Source organism: Humulus lupulus, chromosome 8, assembly GCF_963169125.1.
Source record: "Humulus lupulus chromosome 8, drHumLupu1.1, whole genome shotgun sequence".
In the NCBI taxonomy this organism is placed as follows: Eukaryota; Viridiplantae; Streptophyta; class Magnoliopsida; order Rosales; family Cannabaceae; genus Humulus; species Humulus lupulus.
The window spans coordinates 168,660,320-168,674,473 of NC_084800.1; the positions used below are offsets into that span (position 1 = coordinate 168,660,320).

At 35.0% G+C, this 14,154-nt stretch overlaps 1 non-coding gene across 1 annotated transcript; it reads right to left on the reverse strand.

Annotated features, from left to right (window-relative positions):
* Positions 1-5,997: 5,997 nt before the first annotated feature.
* LOC133798792 (small nucleolar RNA R71) lies at positions 5,998-6,104 on the reverse strand. Its single transcript, XR_009876011.1, has one exon. It is a non-coding gene; the product is annotated as a small nucleolar RNA R71 (small nucleolar RNA).
* Between the last annotated feature and the right edge of the window lie 8,050 nt (positions 6,105-14,154).

Genomic DNA, 14,154 nt, shown 5'->3' on the forward strand with positions numbered 1-14,154 from the left:
TATCAGTATCTAATCCTCCCAAACCTGAGATCTCTCCAAATGGTGAGGCAAGCCTACCTCACACGTCTCTTCTTCTGCATCTGCTCCAGAAAAAAGGTCCTCAGGCATCTGATCATTATCCAATTCATGGATTGGAGATTTCTCTTCCAAACTCTGCTGGTCACCTTGCTGTAATGCCCCAAATTTCCTAGTAAGGTTTAGGACCTTGATTAGGAGGTCGGGAGGGCCATAATTGATTTATTATGATATTTAATGATTATATGCATGTCTATGTGAATTATATTATTATATGATGGTGAATGCATGCATATGGGCTCATATTTTAAATGCAAGGGCATTTAGGTAATTTGGCCATTGTGGGCGTAATTGTATATATTGGGTGCGTGGTTGAGATTAATTATAATTTTATCACATTGTATGTGGATTGGTTCGAGCTTTTCGACATGAGACGATCATGAGATGTAAGTGTTCGGTCTAGTCATAACAGATTTAAGTTCGGGGCTCGGGGTGAGTCTCGAAGTGAATTTAATGATTAGAACATTACTGGGAATTAAAGGGTAATGGGATGTGATTTATTGGTATTTGAGAATATGGAGATTAGTGGGAATTGGGAAGCGTTAATTATGATTAACAGGATAGGCGGAAAGTACCAATTTTACCCTTGAAATGGTTTAGAGGCTTTTGTTGGCTTAAGGGTATTTTGGTCATTTTGGGTTTTGGATATATATGATTTAAAGGCTGCTGGCTGTGGAAAGTGGTAGATTAAAATAGAGATAAAACAGAGCATCTTTATCCTCATCTCTCTCCCTCACCGTGCACCATTTCTCTTCCTTCTCCCTTTGGAATTTTGAGAGCCAACTTGAGGGAACAAGCTAGGAAACCAGGGTGGCAGCTAGGGGACTTGTGTCAGCCATTAAAGGAGGTTCAAGCTTGGGTTTAAGGTGAGCTTTATCCACTAACTTTCTGGTTATACCCTGTTTTAGTGTTAGATTTCAGCTTGAGTTTTATGGTGGCTTGTTTGAATTGATGGAGGTTTTAGTTGAGGTTTGTCTTGGGTTTTGCTAAGGGGGTGGTATAGAACAAGTTATTGGATTGTATTGGAGGTTTGAGTGGTGTTTAAATTGGGTTTGATGGATTGGTTCCAAGAGAAATCGTAGGGGAAGAAAAACAGGGTTTTGGCTGAACTGGGGGGTTGCGCCGCGGCATGGCTAGGGAGAGCCGCGACCCTTGGTGTAAACTGGGTTTGGGCGCCTCTGTCTGAGGGGCGGGCCGCGGCATGGCCAAGGAGGGTCGCGGCCCTTAAGGTCATTTTTGCTAAAATGGGGTTTTTAGCTTGGGGATTCAAGCTTTAGGCCTCGGGGTTGAACCTACTACCCGGTTGAGTAGTAGTTGAGGTTCCGGAGGTTAGGTTTTGGTTTGGGAACATTTTATTATTCATTTTATTAATGGTACCCTATATGTTTGGTTATGACTAGGTGACTGCTAAAGGACTAAAAGCTTATCGTTCTCAAAGGTCGTTTCTTTTATTAATTCTCGCTCGAACCCAAGGTAAGAAAACTGCACCCTGTGTATATGTGACATGCATGGTAATTATGGATGCATGTTGATTGATTATTGAGCATGACATGCATGGCTATTATGATGCATGTTGATTGGCTATTGAGCATGACATGCATGGCTATGATTGATGCATGTTGGATGTTTAGATGTGATGCATGTAATGCACGAGAAACATGTGATGGGGCCTGCCATGAACGATGATTATGAGAATGGTCAGAGCTTGAGTCTCTGAATTTGTGCTTGATCATGGTTATGTTAGAAACTGTATAGTAAGCATGCTGAATGCCCTATTCTTGGATAACTGGCATATGATACATACTGATAGCATTGCTTACTTGTGCATGGTACTGACTAACTAGTCAGATCGACAAAAGTGTTAGTATCAGCTGTGAAGCTGTGACTTACTTGTCAGGTTCGGCAGTGATACTGGACACAGGTCAGGAAGCGCTGACTTACTTGTCAGAACGGCCTTAGCGTGAGTCACGCAAGCCAACAGAGATTAGATCTAATCGACTACTAGCATTGAATGACTCAAGGAGCATTAATGCCTGACCGACCCTGAGGGTCGATGAACAAAACAGAGCTTGAAGGCTCGTGGCTTACCTATCAGCCACTCTCTCGCTAGAAAACAGAGCCTGGAGGCTAGTGGCTTACCTATCAGCCACTCTCCCGCTACAAAGCAGAGCTTGAAGGCTAGTGGCTTACCTATCAGCCACTCTCTCGCTAGAAAAGAGAGCTTGGAGGCTGGTGGCTTACTTAGCAGCCACTCTCCCGCTAGAAAAGAGAGCTTGGAGGCTAGTGGCTTACCTAACAGCCACTCTCCCGCTAGAATCTTGTGATGTGCACCCATTGGTTTGAAAGCTTTATGCTCAGTGTGATTATAATGATAATCATTTGATAATATTTGTGAAAAGTGTTATGTTTTCTTGCTGGGCTACGGCTCACGGGTGCTTTGTGGTGCAGGTAAAGGCAAGAGGAAGCTAGACCATCCTTGAGTTGGAGAGCTTAGGTGATGACGTGTACATATGCAGCTGCTCGTCCGTCACGGCCGAGGATTAAAGTGGAACTAGGGTTGAACCCTGTTTTGCCGCTTAGATCGGCCTGTTGTAAATACTTTCTGTAATAAACTCTGAAATTTATATTTTTGGGATCCCAATGTATATATTAAACGTTCTAGTGAAACGTTACACCTTAACCAAAATGTTTAATCCCTAAACCGCTAATCATACTTAGATCACGATTTTGGCCAAATGACTCGATTAACGAATTTAGCACTATTTACAAGGCACACCGTAACGGTCCTAGGAGTTGGGGCGTTACACTTGCTCTCCTACCCATCGATCAAGCTTACGTACTGGCTTCTTCCTCTTCGCCATGGGAGAGAAACAAACCAAAACTCAGCTAAAATTTAATGTTTTATTTTTTTATGCAGTTTTTTATTTACAAATAATTAAGTAAAATTATTTTTTAAAAGGTGACCAAAAAATTTATTTAATAAATGGGATTGTTGTTGGACTTTTCTAACTTATATATATATATGGCATAAATGTAAAATTTTATGATCTAGAAATGTTATTTTAAAAAAAAATTAATATGTCATGTTTTAATATTGATTTTATTTGCCAAGATAAAAATAATTTTTGTGAAATAAATTAATCATGCCAAATTAACTATTTTATAAGTAACTACAAAATTTTGTCACATTCTTCTAATTGTTATTAAATAATAAATGAAATTGTTATTTTATACAATTAAAACTAAAGAGTTATTTTAGTAAATTAAAATTTTTAAATAAAATTTATGAATGACAAATATATGACTTAAAGGAATAAAGTAGTCATAATCAAATTGACAATTTATTTTATGATTGCTGAATTTTTGTGAAGTTGACAAGAAAATAAAGAAATAAGTATTACTAACTTCATGGCAAGTTTTAAGAACCATCCCACGTATGCATTTTACATGCAAGCTAAGTTTTACGTTAAAAAATACACTAATTATTCAAACATATGATTTTTATTTTGTAACCATGATAGATTTATGGATAGAATTAACATTATTCTTTTATGATTTTATGTGAAATTATTATATGTTTGTAATTGTAGTGCAACTTGTGCACGTGTGCATGACCCATGCACACATGGGGTATGTATATTGGGCATGAGTATTCTTACGTGATTTTAAAGACAGACGTTTAATTATGATTATAGGCTCTGATAACTCTATATTTTAGAGTTATTAATTGAGCTTTTGAACTTAAAAATTTAAGTGAAATAGAGTGTTTGTGTTATTATTGTGTGGTTTTAGTCATTTTGTCTTTTAATTTTATTGTGTATTTTATTTTAATTAATGATAACTCTTGTGGAAAATAATGGGATTATGTTCTAAAAATGTGGTATCTATTTTGAAGGCAAAAAGAAAGGGTGCTTGGAAAGTTTAGTGAAACATGTGCAAGGAAATCATCTTAGAGCTGAAATTCTGGCACTTTGTTGTAGCAAAGTGAGTGCAGCCAGCAACATAAAGTTTGTGCATTTGGTAAGTGATTAAATGAGGTGGAGAGACTTGAATAGTGGGAGGATGAGGTGGAAAAGAGCTGACAAATTCTGGAAAAAAGAGTGGTCCCCACGTGTAGAGAGAGAAAGAGAGGGTTATACCCTTTTTGAGCCCAAAAAGGAAAATTATCTTCTCTAATAGAAAAACCCCAGCCGCTTATCACCATTCAAGGAGAGTTTCTACACCTTTGGAGCTGAAACATCAAGAAAAGAAGAAAAAAAACCTAGGAGAAGGAAGCTAGAAGAAGAAGAAGAGTTAGAAGACAAAGAATAGAAGATTTCTATCATTTTGGCTTGTCTTTCTAAACTCTCTTTTCCTATAACTTTTATTTTTCTCATCTTGAACTCTTGAGATAATGTTGAATATATATTGTGGTGATTTGGGTATTTTGATTATGAGATAATTTGTTTGTGTTAGGGGTATTGATGAACCCTAATTTGTAATCAACCCCAAAGTGTTGAATGTTTTATGCAATTTTTCTCTTGTTCATTTGAGCTATATTTATTGTGCAACTCTTGCTTGAGAATGATCAACTTAGGTGAGGAACAAGCTAGTTTTAATTCCAGAAGGGTTAGAATTAGTGGAAATGCTTGATTGATGCATGTTGATAAATTTGTTATTAATTAGTGGATAACTTAGGGATATTTTATTCACCTTGCAAACTTGAAGGATTGATGCTTGAAATTATGTTCTTGAAATTAAATTTAGCATAGGAGTGTGTGAATTTAATTGATGGAACTTTAACATGAGCATTTGGAAAAATGGCATATGCATTAAATTGGAAATCCTAGTTTCAAGAGAGCTTTGCTATGAAACATCAGGGGCAAAACTACAAATTAGGGGGATTTGATATGCCTAACTTTTATCATAATATTAATCCCAATTTGTCATTTTCTAGCTTTAGTGTTAAAGATCTATTTTAATTCTCTTTCTTTAGTTTTTTTTAGTTCAATTAATTAAATCATCAAAAAGATTAATTGTAACCCAAATTGTTTGGTGTTGATTTTTACAATATTTGTTTGGAAATCCTTGAGGAGACATAAAAATTACTTTCATTATATTACTTGTTAGACGAATGTGTACACTTGCACACACTTAGGAAAATTCGAAACAAATTTTTGGCGCCGTTGCCGGGGATCGCTTAAAGTCAATTATTATAAATTTAATTATCTTTCAATTTGGTTTAATTTTATTTTGTGCTAATTTAGGTGATTCTCGTGAAAAATTCAGGTTTACATAGTGTATGAACGAGAATCAAGACCCTGAACTACTTCCCATTGATCCAGAAATCGAGCGTACATTTAGAAGAAGGCGAAAGATACAAAAATAAAAAAGGGAAGTAGTAGTGATGGATGCTGAGCAAGGGGCTCAACAGGGAGTCGCTCAAAGGGTGGAAAATCTAGCAGGAGCCGCTCAAGGGGCGACAAATCTAGTAGAGCCACTCAAGAAGGAGTAGCTCAAGGGGGAGTAGCTGCCAATAATGGGCAAAATGCAGTTACTATGGCTGATGACAAAGATCATGTTATCAGGAAATATGCTCTCCCCCTTTTCAATGAGCTCAATCCAGGCATCGTTAGACCAGAAATTCAGGCCGCGCAGTTTGAATTGAAGCCATTCATGTTCGAGGTGCTTCAAACTATGGGCCAGTTTAGTGGGATGCCAACAGAGGATCCTCACCTTTACCTTCGCTTGTTCATTGAAGTGAGTGACTCTTTCCAGCTGCCCGGAGTGACATAGGATGCCCTGAGACTAAAGTTGTTCCCATACTCCTTGAGAGATAGAGCTAGAGCTTGGTTGAACTCTTTGCCATCTGATTCTGTGAATACTTGGCAAGAGTTGGCTGAGCGGTTTTTGATGAAGTATTTTCCTCCCACTAAAAAAGCCAAGCTCCGCAATGAGATTACTTCATTTCAACAACTTGATGAAGAATATTTATATGAGGCATGGGAGCGGTTTAAGGAGCTGTTGCACAAATGCCCTCACCATGGCATTCCACATTGCATTCAGATGGAGACCTTCTATAGCCGTTTAAATGCTCATACTAGAATGGTGGTTGATGCTTCAGCGAACGAGGCTCTTCTTGCTAAGTCCTATAATGAAGCATATGAAATCCTTGAGAGAATATCCAACAACAAATATCAGTGGCCAACTTCTAGATCGTCTACATGTAGAAAGGTGGCTGGTATTCATGAAGTAAATGCCATCACTTATTTGGTAGTCCAAGTTTCCTCGATTTCTAATATGCTCAAGACAATGAATATGGGGATGAATCAATCAACGGGGTAGCCTATGGGGACACATATGGGTCAAATGGAGAACATTTCTTGTGTGTATTGTGGTGAGGGTCATACTTTTGACAATTGTCCTTCCAATCCAGCAGCTGTGTGTTACATGGGGAACCCAAATAGGAATGGTCCTTATTCTAATTCATACACCCATCATGGAGGCAACATCCCAATTTTTCATGGAGTAATCAAGGAGCTGGCCCTAGCAATCCTTCTATGCCTCCAAGGCCAAATTTTCCACTGGGTTACCCCCCACAAGCACCACAACAAAGGCCACAACAACAAGCAATGCAATCTAGCTATCTTGAGAAAATGTTGAAGGAATATATAATGAAGAATGAAGCCATGATTCAAAGCCAAGCGGATTCATTGAGGAACTTAGAAAACCAAGTTGGGCAACTAGCTAATGAGCTTAGAAATAGACCCCCTAGTACACTGCCAAGTGATACCGAGAATCCAAGGAATGTGGGCAAGGAACATTGTAGAGCCGTCACTTTGAGGAGCGGGAAAGAGTTGGATAAGGACAAGAAAAATTCTAGGCATGAGGGTGAGCCCTCTTCAATCCAAATAAATGGGGAAATCCAAAAAGATGCTGAACTTCCTAGTGCACAAAAATCTGCCTCTGCCCAGAATGATGCAGGGATGCCGCAACATTGTCACCCAGAAAGTTCAATTTCAAATCAGCCACCTCCATTTCCTCAACGTTTTTAGAAGCAAAAGTTGGATTCTCAATTTAAGAAGTTCCTAGACATATTGAAGCAGCTGAATATCAACATACCCCTTGTGGAGGCACTTGAGAAAATGCATAATTATGTGAAGTTTATGAAAGATGTTCTTACAAGGAAAAGAAGGTTGGGTGAGTTTGAAACTGTGGCTCTAACCAAGGACTGTAGTGCCTTTTTGCAAGACAAGTTGCCTCTAAAGGACGACTTCATTGCTGTTGAATTTTACAATATTTGTTTGGCAATCCTTGAGGAGACGATAAAAATTACTTTCATTATATTACTTGTTTGACAACTGTGTACACTTGCACACATTTAGGAAAATTCGTAACAGGCTCGTTGTGACTTTTTCACATTTTATCTTGCTTGGACCTGAGGTAAGGAACTTAGATAGAATTTTCCATGTCTAATGCTATGAAAGGTGTGACTTGTTATGTTGCAAGAAATGAAGTGTCATGGAAAGTGTAAGTTCTATGTTTCGATATGTCATGATGAGCCAAGTATTATGACATATGTAAGTTCTATGTTTCGATATGTCATGATGAACCAAGTGTTATGAAAGGTGTAAGTTCTATGATTGATATGCCATGATAAGACAAGTGTTATGAAACATGTAATTTCTATGTTTTGATGTGAATTGTATTACCTGTGCTTGAATGATGAATGAAAAGAAAATGTTGCTAGTGTGCTAAACATGATGCAACAAAGAAGTTGCTAAGGATATGACGTAACTCTGTGATGCATGTGCTTGTATGATGAATGAAAAGAAAAGGTTGCTAGCATGATGAACGTGATGCAACAAAGGAGATACTAAGGATATGACGTAACTCAAAGGGTGGATGTGCCGAGGTTATTCAAGGACCTGAGATCCTGTTTACCTCATAGAGGAGGTCTTACCAGCCTATGTTTTTACTAGTTACCTCAAGATGTGACATAGACAATAAAGGTGCCATGATCACAAAAAGTATGTTTATTGTGTGTGATTGTGATGCATGACTATGATTACGTTTATGATTATAAACTATGAGTATGAAGATGATATGTTTTGCTTTGATTTACGATACATGTTATTCTTGTGTTTTTCTTTGATATTGTTGTATTGTTATACTTCCTTACTGGACTTTTAGCTCACCCCCTTAATTTTCCCCTTCCTGGTAAATAATAGGGTTTCTCTTTGGCACATGCTGTGATGTGGGAGGTTCAAATGTCTAAGTATGTACGACGTTCAGTGTCCTATGAATGAACAGACGATCAATATGAGCGCTGAGGTTATAAGAACTTATGTTATGAATTTTATTTTTAACTACGCCAGTGAGACTTAAACTGCTATTTCTTTTTTAAACATTGCATATGAATACTTTATTTTTATTTTTAACTATTGGGCCCAAACTTGCATGTTTTATCAAGGCCCCACTGAGTTTTTCCTTTAAGTGGTATTTTTCTATTAATTATGACTTGATTGGCATTTTTATAAAAGAATAGAACTAGGGTGCTTTACAATACTATACACATACACAAATATTCTAATGGTTCCCACTTTTCCCAAAATACCCCTCCTATAATTTCCCCTTTTCTAGTCCTCTTTCTATCTTGTCTCTCTATCTCTTAGGTAAGCTACACCCATGGCAGCCACCAATACCACCATCACCACCACATTGTTGTAAAAACACCATTCAAAACCATCCATCATCATTCACCATGAGGAGGAGCTCTACCATTAACGTAGAAGGTAAACCTCTATTAACATCACGTCCTCTTACCATAGAAGGTCTCACCCTCCATTAACACCATCAATTTTTTTAACTACTTAAAGACTCAAGAAAATATTCACTTTATACACTAGTTTGCATTTCGAACAGATTTGGGCATGATTTTTTGATTTTTTGCGATTTTAATTTTCCAAATTTGAAATTATGAAATCTACAGAAATTTGATGGTGCTTGATGCTGGGTCAATGGTGCTTGACCCAGTTCACTACAATTCTTTCAAGAAGCGTAATTTTTCACTCATGTGTCATTTTGAGATTTATTTTGGGTATTTTTTTTTTTTGAGATTTACACATTTAAGATGTGCAGATACACACTTTAGAAGTGTATATCAAGAAACCACAACAAAAAATATGGTATCATTTTGAGGTTTGGTATGTTTTCAACCTTTAAACTTCTCAAATATGCATATATGTTACTCATGAGTGTAAATCTCAGAAAAAATACCTAAATTAAAAAAACAAATCGACTCAACTGGACACCCGAGTGAAAAATTATGTCTTTTGCAAGAATAACTTCGAGTAGTATCAACCAGGAATTGAGTACCATCGAGCAATTTTTTTTAAGGCCCCACAAAGTAGGCATTCATCACCATCAAATTTCAACAGATTTCAGAGTTTTCGATTTGCAAAATCGCGAAAAAACAAAAAAATCCATGCCTGAATATATTTAAAATGTATAGATTAGTGTTTTTACTAAAACTTTTCCTTAGTTTAAGCTTTGAATCATTAAAAAAATGGGTTGTTGTAACGCCCCGCGTTTCGAGCATCTATTAGCAACTAGAAACAGACTTGTGAGATATATGTCGATATTATTATAAATAATAATATGTGCTTGAGAAACAAATTTCATGTTGCAAATGTTACCCTAAGTGTGTAATGTGCGGTTTGGTGACAAACCGAGCATTTCGGTCCCAGACTGAAATTTAAAACCCTAGCCGAGTAAATTCTTGAATAATTGTTATTTAAGAAGCATAATTATATAAAAATAATATTAAGCATTAAATTATTGGATTAATTTATATTATGGTAAAAAGTTTGATTTTTGTGAGAAAAATCTTTAAAAATGCATTTTTGTGAAAAAAATGCACATTTAAGCCAAAAATGGGATTATGGATAATTAAATTATTTTGAATTACAACTATTAGAGTGTGACCACTTAAATTAAATGGGAAGAACTATTTAATTTAGTTACCCTAAGTTAATAAATCAAATTGGTGAGATAAGAAAAAATTTGAAGAAAAAAAGTTATTATCTTTTGGGTAATTAGTTGGGTGTGTAAGTTAATTAAGTGATTTTAAGATTAATTAGAAAAATATTTTTTTGGACTAGATTAGCCTTAGGTGACTATTCACGAGGGGAAGGGTAAAGTAGGTCAATTTCTTTTCATCACATTATTTTGGGTATAAAAATAATAAAGCCAAAAGAGAAATTCATTTTGTTCATTTTCTTTACTACATGAAAATCTCTCAATTCTCTCTCGCACACTCTCCCTAGCCGAGCCCTCCCTTCTGCCTCTCATTTCTTTGCTTTTATTTTTCTTAACTCACACAAACACTCAAACCCTTCTTCATTTTTTAAGTTGAAGAAAATGCCTAGGTAGTTCTCTAAATTGAAGAAAAATTCAAAGCTCTAAAAGCTTCTAAGAAACTAAGGTAAGAACACTTAAACTCTTGTCTTCATTTCTTATCTTTTTTACTTTAAAATCTGAGTATAATCTGACTTTGGGTTTATTTGGGGAGTGTGTGGTGAAGATCTAAGGGAGAGAAACAAAGAGGATAAAGTCTAGAGCCACCAAAACTCAAGGAGGATCTTCAAAGGTATAAAAATGGTCACCTTACCTTTGAATTATTATAACTTGGTGTTGGCTGAGTTGATTGTCATTTTTATAGTGTATTTAGCTTCTTTATGTTGTATTGATAGTATTCTAGGGGATGACCATACATGAATGTTGATTATGTGGTGTTGGAATCTTGGAACCCAAAGTTCCAAGAGTTTTGTTAAAAATGATTGCTGCCAGATTTTAGTCTTGACTTCCAATAGGTTAAGCAAACTTGATACTACTCTGTTTCTAGATTTTCTTAGCATTTTCGTGTAGTTCAGGAAGAATAGATGAGGATAATATATTATAACATCCAAAATAGTAAGAATTGGCAAAGTTATGGCTTTTACAAATTTTGTGTGTAATCTGGAAAAGTATTTTTTCAAAATCTAGGTAAACAACCGACTTTGAGTGATATTTTAGATGAGAAAATAATTGAATTTTTTGGCTGATTATTGGAATGAACCTTATTCTATTATTGTTAAATCAATCTTTTAAATTTCAAAGAAATTAGGTCAAGAGTTATGAGTTTTCAAAGTTAGACAAACATTCTGGAAAACTCAAAATAACTTATGGACAAGCAAGTTTGAAAATCCGTTTTATTAACCAAATTTTTGGTATTTATAATGTTTACATATCTTAGTATAAGCCTAGTAAATTTTAGACCTAAATAACAAACCAAAAATATTTTTATGAACTCCCAAATTTTACTAACAAAATTGGTTTTATTCTATAGCCAGTTATGTTATATGGTTTTTTAAAATAATTTTTACCAAGTAAAAATAATTAATTTTAAATGAGATTTCACAAGAAGCTTCTTGGAATAGCCGAGTTTATTTTTGCAAAATTTGAAGATCATTGGAGCTACATTTTTTTAAATATAATTTTTTAAACTAGGTTACCTACAACTTAAATTTACAAAGTTTGTACTTAAGAAAATTAATGGAAATTATTCTAAGTATTTGACTAAATGAAAGTATTTTAGATATATTAAATTATTAGCGTAGGTGTAATACATTTAATAAATCTGATTATTAGGAAATTAATATTTTATTAAGGTTTATTTATTTGTTTTAAGAGTATTAAAAAGGGGTCCAATACCCAAAATTTTCCAAAACTTAAATTAAAATAAGCTTTTTAAAAATAAAATAAACTTTTATTCCAATTTATTTTACTTAATCTAAACACTAATAAAAATCTATAAAAATTATTTCTTATTTATTAATTCAAATTTAGTTATCAAAGTTCTTAATTAAAGTGATTTTATTAGAAAATGTGTGATTTTTGATAAAAATCAAAGAAATGATAAAATCGGTTAAGCTAGGAGGTTTTCGAAACTAGTTTCTTTGACTATGCTCGATAGTGAGAACATAGTGGAAAATATTCTAAAAAGTTGACTTTTAAATAATTAGACTTGTTAACAAAAAGTTTGCCAAAAGTTTTAAATGCCCTTATGGCTTAAAATGTGTGAGGATGAAAATACCATTGGTAGGTATTTTGTTATGACCTTAATACCTAATTGTTTATCCATAAATCACTTGCTGATGACGTGGCAAGGATTTTTGACACGTGGCAGACACGTAGCAGAGATACGGCTCGCTATTGACCAGCATTATTTCCACTTTAAAAGATCAAGTTTTATATACGACCAACCTGGTTGTATATTCCGTTCATTCATGTAAAGATCTGTACAGTTGTGATGATATCCGAGAATATCTCTTCATTATGACCTGCAGATCCGATCATTAAGGATAGATATTATTTCCTAATTCATGTAACTCTTCCGGAGCCTATATATACACAAGAAATAGCTCAAGGAAGGGGATCGATCTTTTTCTTTCAGAATTATACTACTATTATCCATCGTTGTATTGCTTTCTTCTTCTAAGGTCTGTGAAACTCAGGAACCCTAGTTCTTTGATCACACCTTGGGATATCAATATTAATAATAGTATCAAGTAGACGTAGGTCATTACCAATCACTGGGGCCGAACCACTATAAATCTCTGTGTTCTTTATCTTTCCATTAGATTATTTTCTCAAGCTCTATATTACTTTCTTGTCGTTTTCTAGACTCCGTGTCGTTGACCGAAATCAGGGTCAACATTCTGGTGCTTTCATTGAGAGACTTGAATCCAAGAAAATCTAATGGCAAAGACTACCAAGAAGACTGGACAGGCTGCCGCTGCACCATCCCAGCCTCCTCCCCCAAATATGGCTGAAGACGAACCTCATTTGGAGTTCGACGAGGAGGAAGTGGACACTGAGGCCCTAAAGAAAACACTGGGGGTGTTGCAAGACGAGTTGGCTACTCTGAGGGCCAATCAAGAGAGTGTCGCCGAGACAATGGCGTCACAGCAGAGGGAGATAGAGCGCCAGCACCAAGAGTTGAGCGAACGACAGGCGGAGATGGACCGTCGTCAGAGGGATGCCATGGCAGCCCTTGAAGCAGCCCTCTAGTTGGCTGTTGATCCCAAAAGAGGGTGTTTTACTATTTAAACTTGCAAGTGCACGAATCGTTTCGGAATATAATGTTCATGTAAGTACGAGGTCAAACCCATGGGAGTTGACTAACATCAAAAGAAACTATTTCAAACAAAGCAAGAATATTCTAACCTAGTTCCAAATATTTGATGAGATTTTGTTTTAGAAAAATAAAAGACAAGTAATAAAAATATTAATGATAAAAATGGTTTTCAAATGAGATATGTAAAATAAGATTATTAAGTTTTAGAATCCACAAAATGCAAGTTTAATAGTATTTATAAGTATATTGATTCCCAAGTTTTGATATAGTTGAAATAAATCACACTATATATATTTTTAAAATATGTTTTCTATTCAAGCACAAGTTACTCTTTCAAAAATATATGATTTTTCTTCACTTATATAAGATATAATTTCTAAGCATTAGTTGTGTTACAATCTAATGAAACTACAAAAAATCAAAGAGATTATGTTTAGGCAAAATATGATACTTATGCTCTAAGAATTAGATGTGAACAATTTAATGAAAAACATTTAATAAAAGAATATCATATTTTTGCATAATGAAGAACTAAGTGTAATATGCTTTAACAATCAACACTAGATGAAAAATGCATATCTTTGATAGAAAAATCCATAAACAATGTTGTACTAATGGGAAATCAACATACAACAAAAAATACTATCTAGTTACATTTTGCTTCATCATCATCTTAATAACCTTTGAAAAAGATTAGAAGCTCATAACTAGATGGAAATAAAAATTACAAAATAACATACTTGACATGCTCTTCAAAAGATGAAAATGGTAGAGAGAAAATAGTGAAAAGATGAGAGAAAAATATGTGTAGAAGATGTTGAAAAGATGAAGAATAAGAGCTCCCCAAATGGTCTTACAAGACTCTATTTATAGGCAAAATATGGAGATTAAATTAATCAAATTAAAATAAATAAATTGAT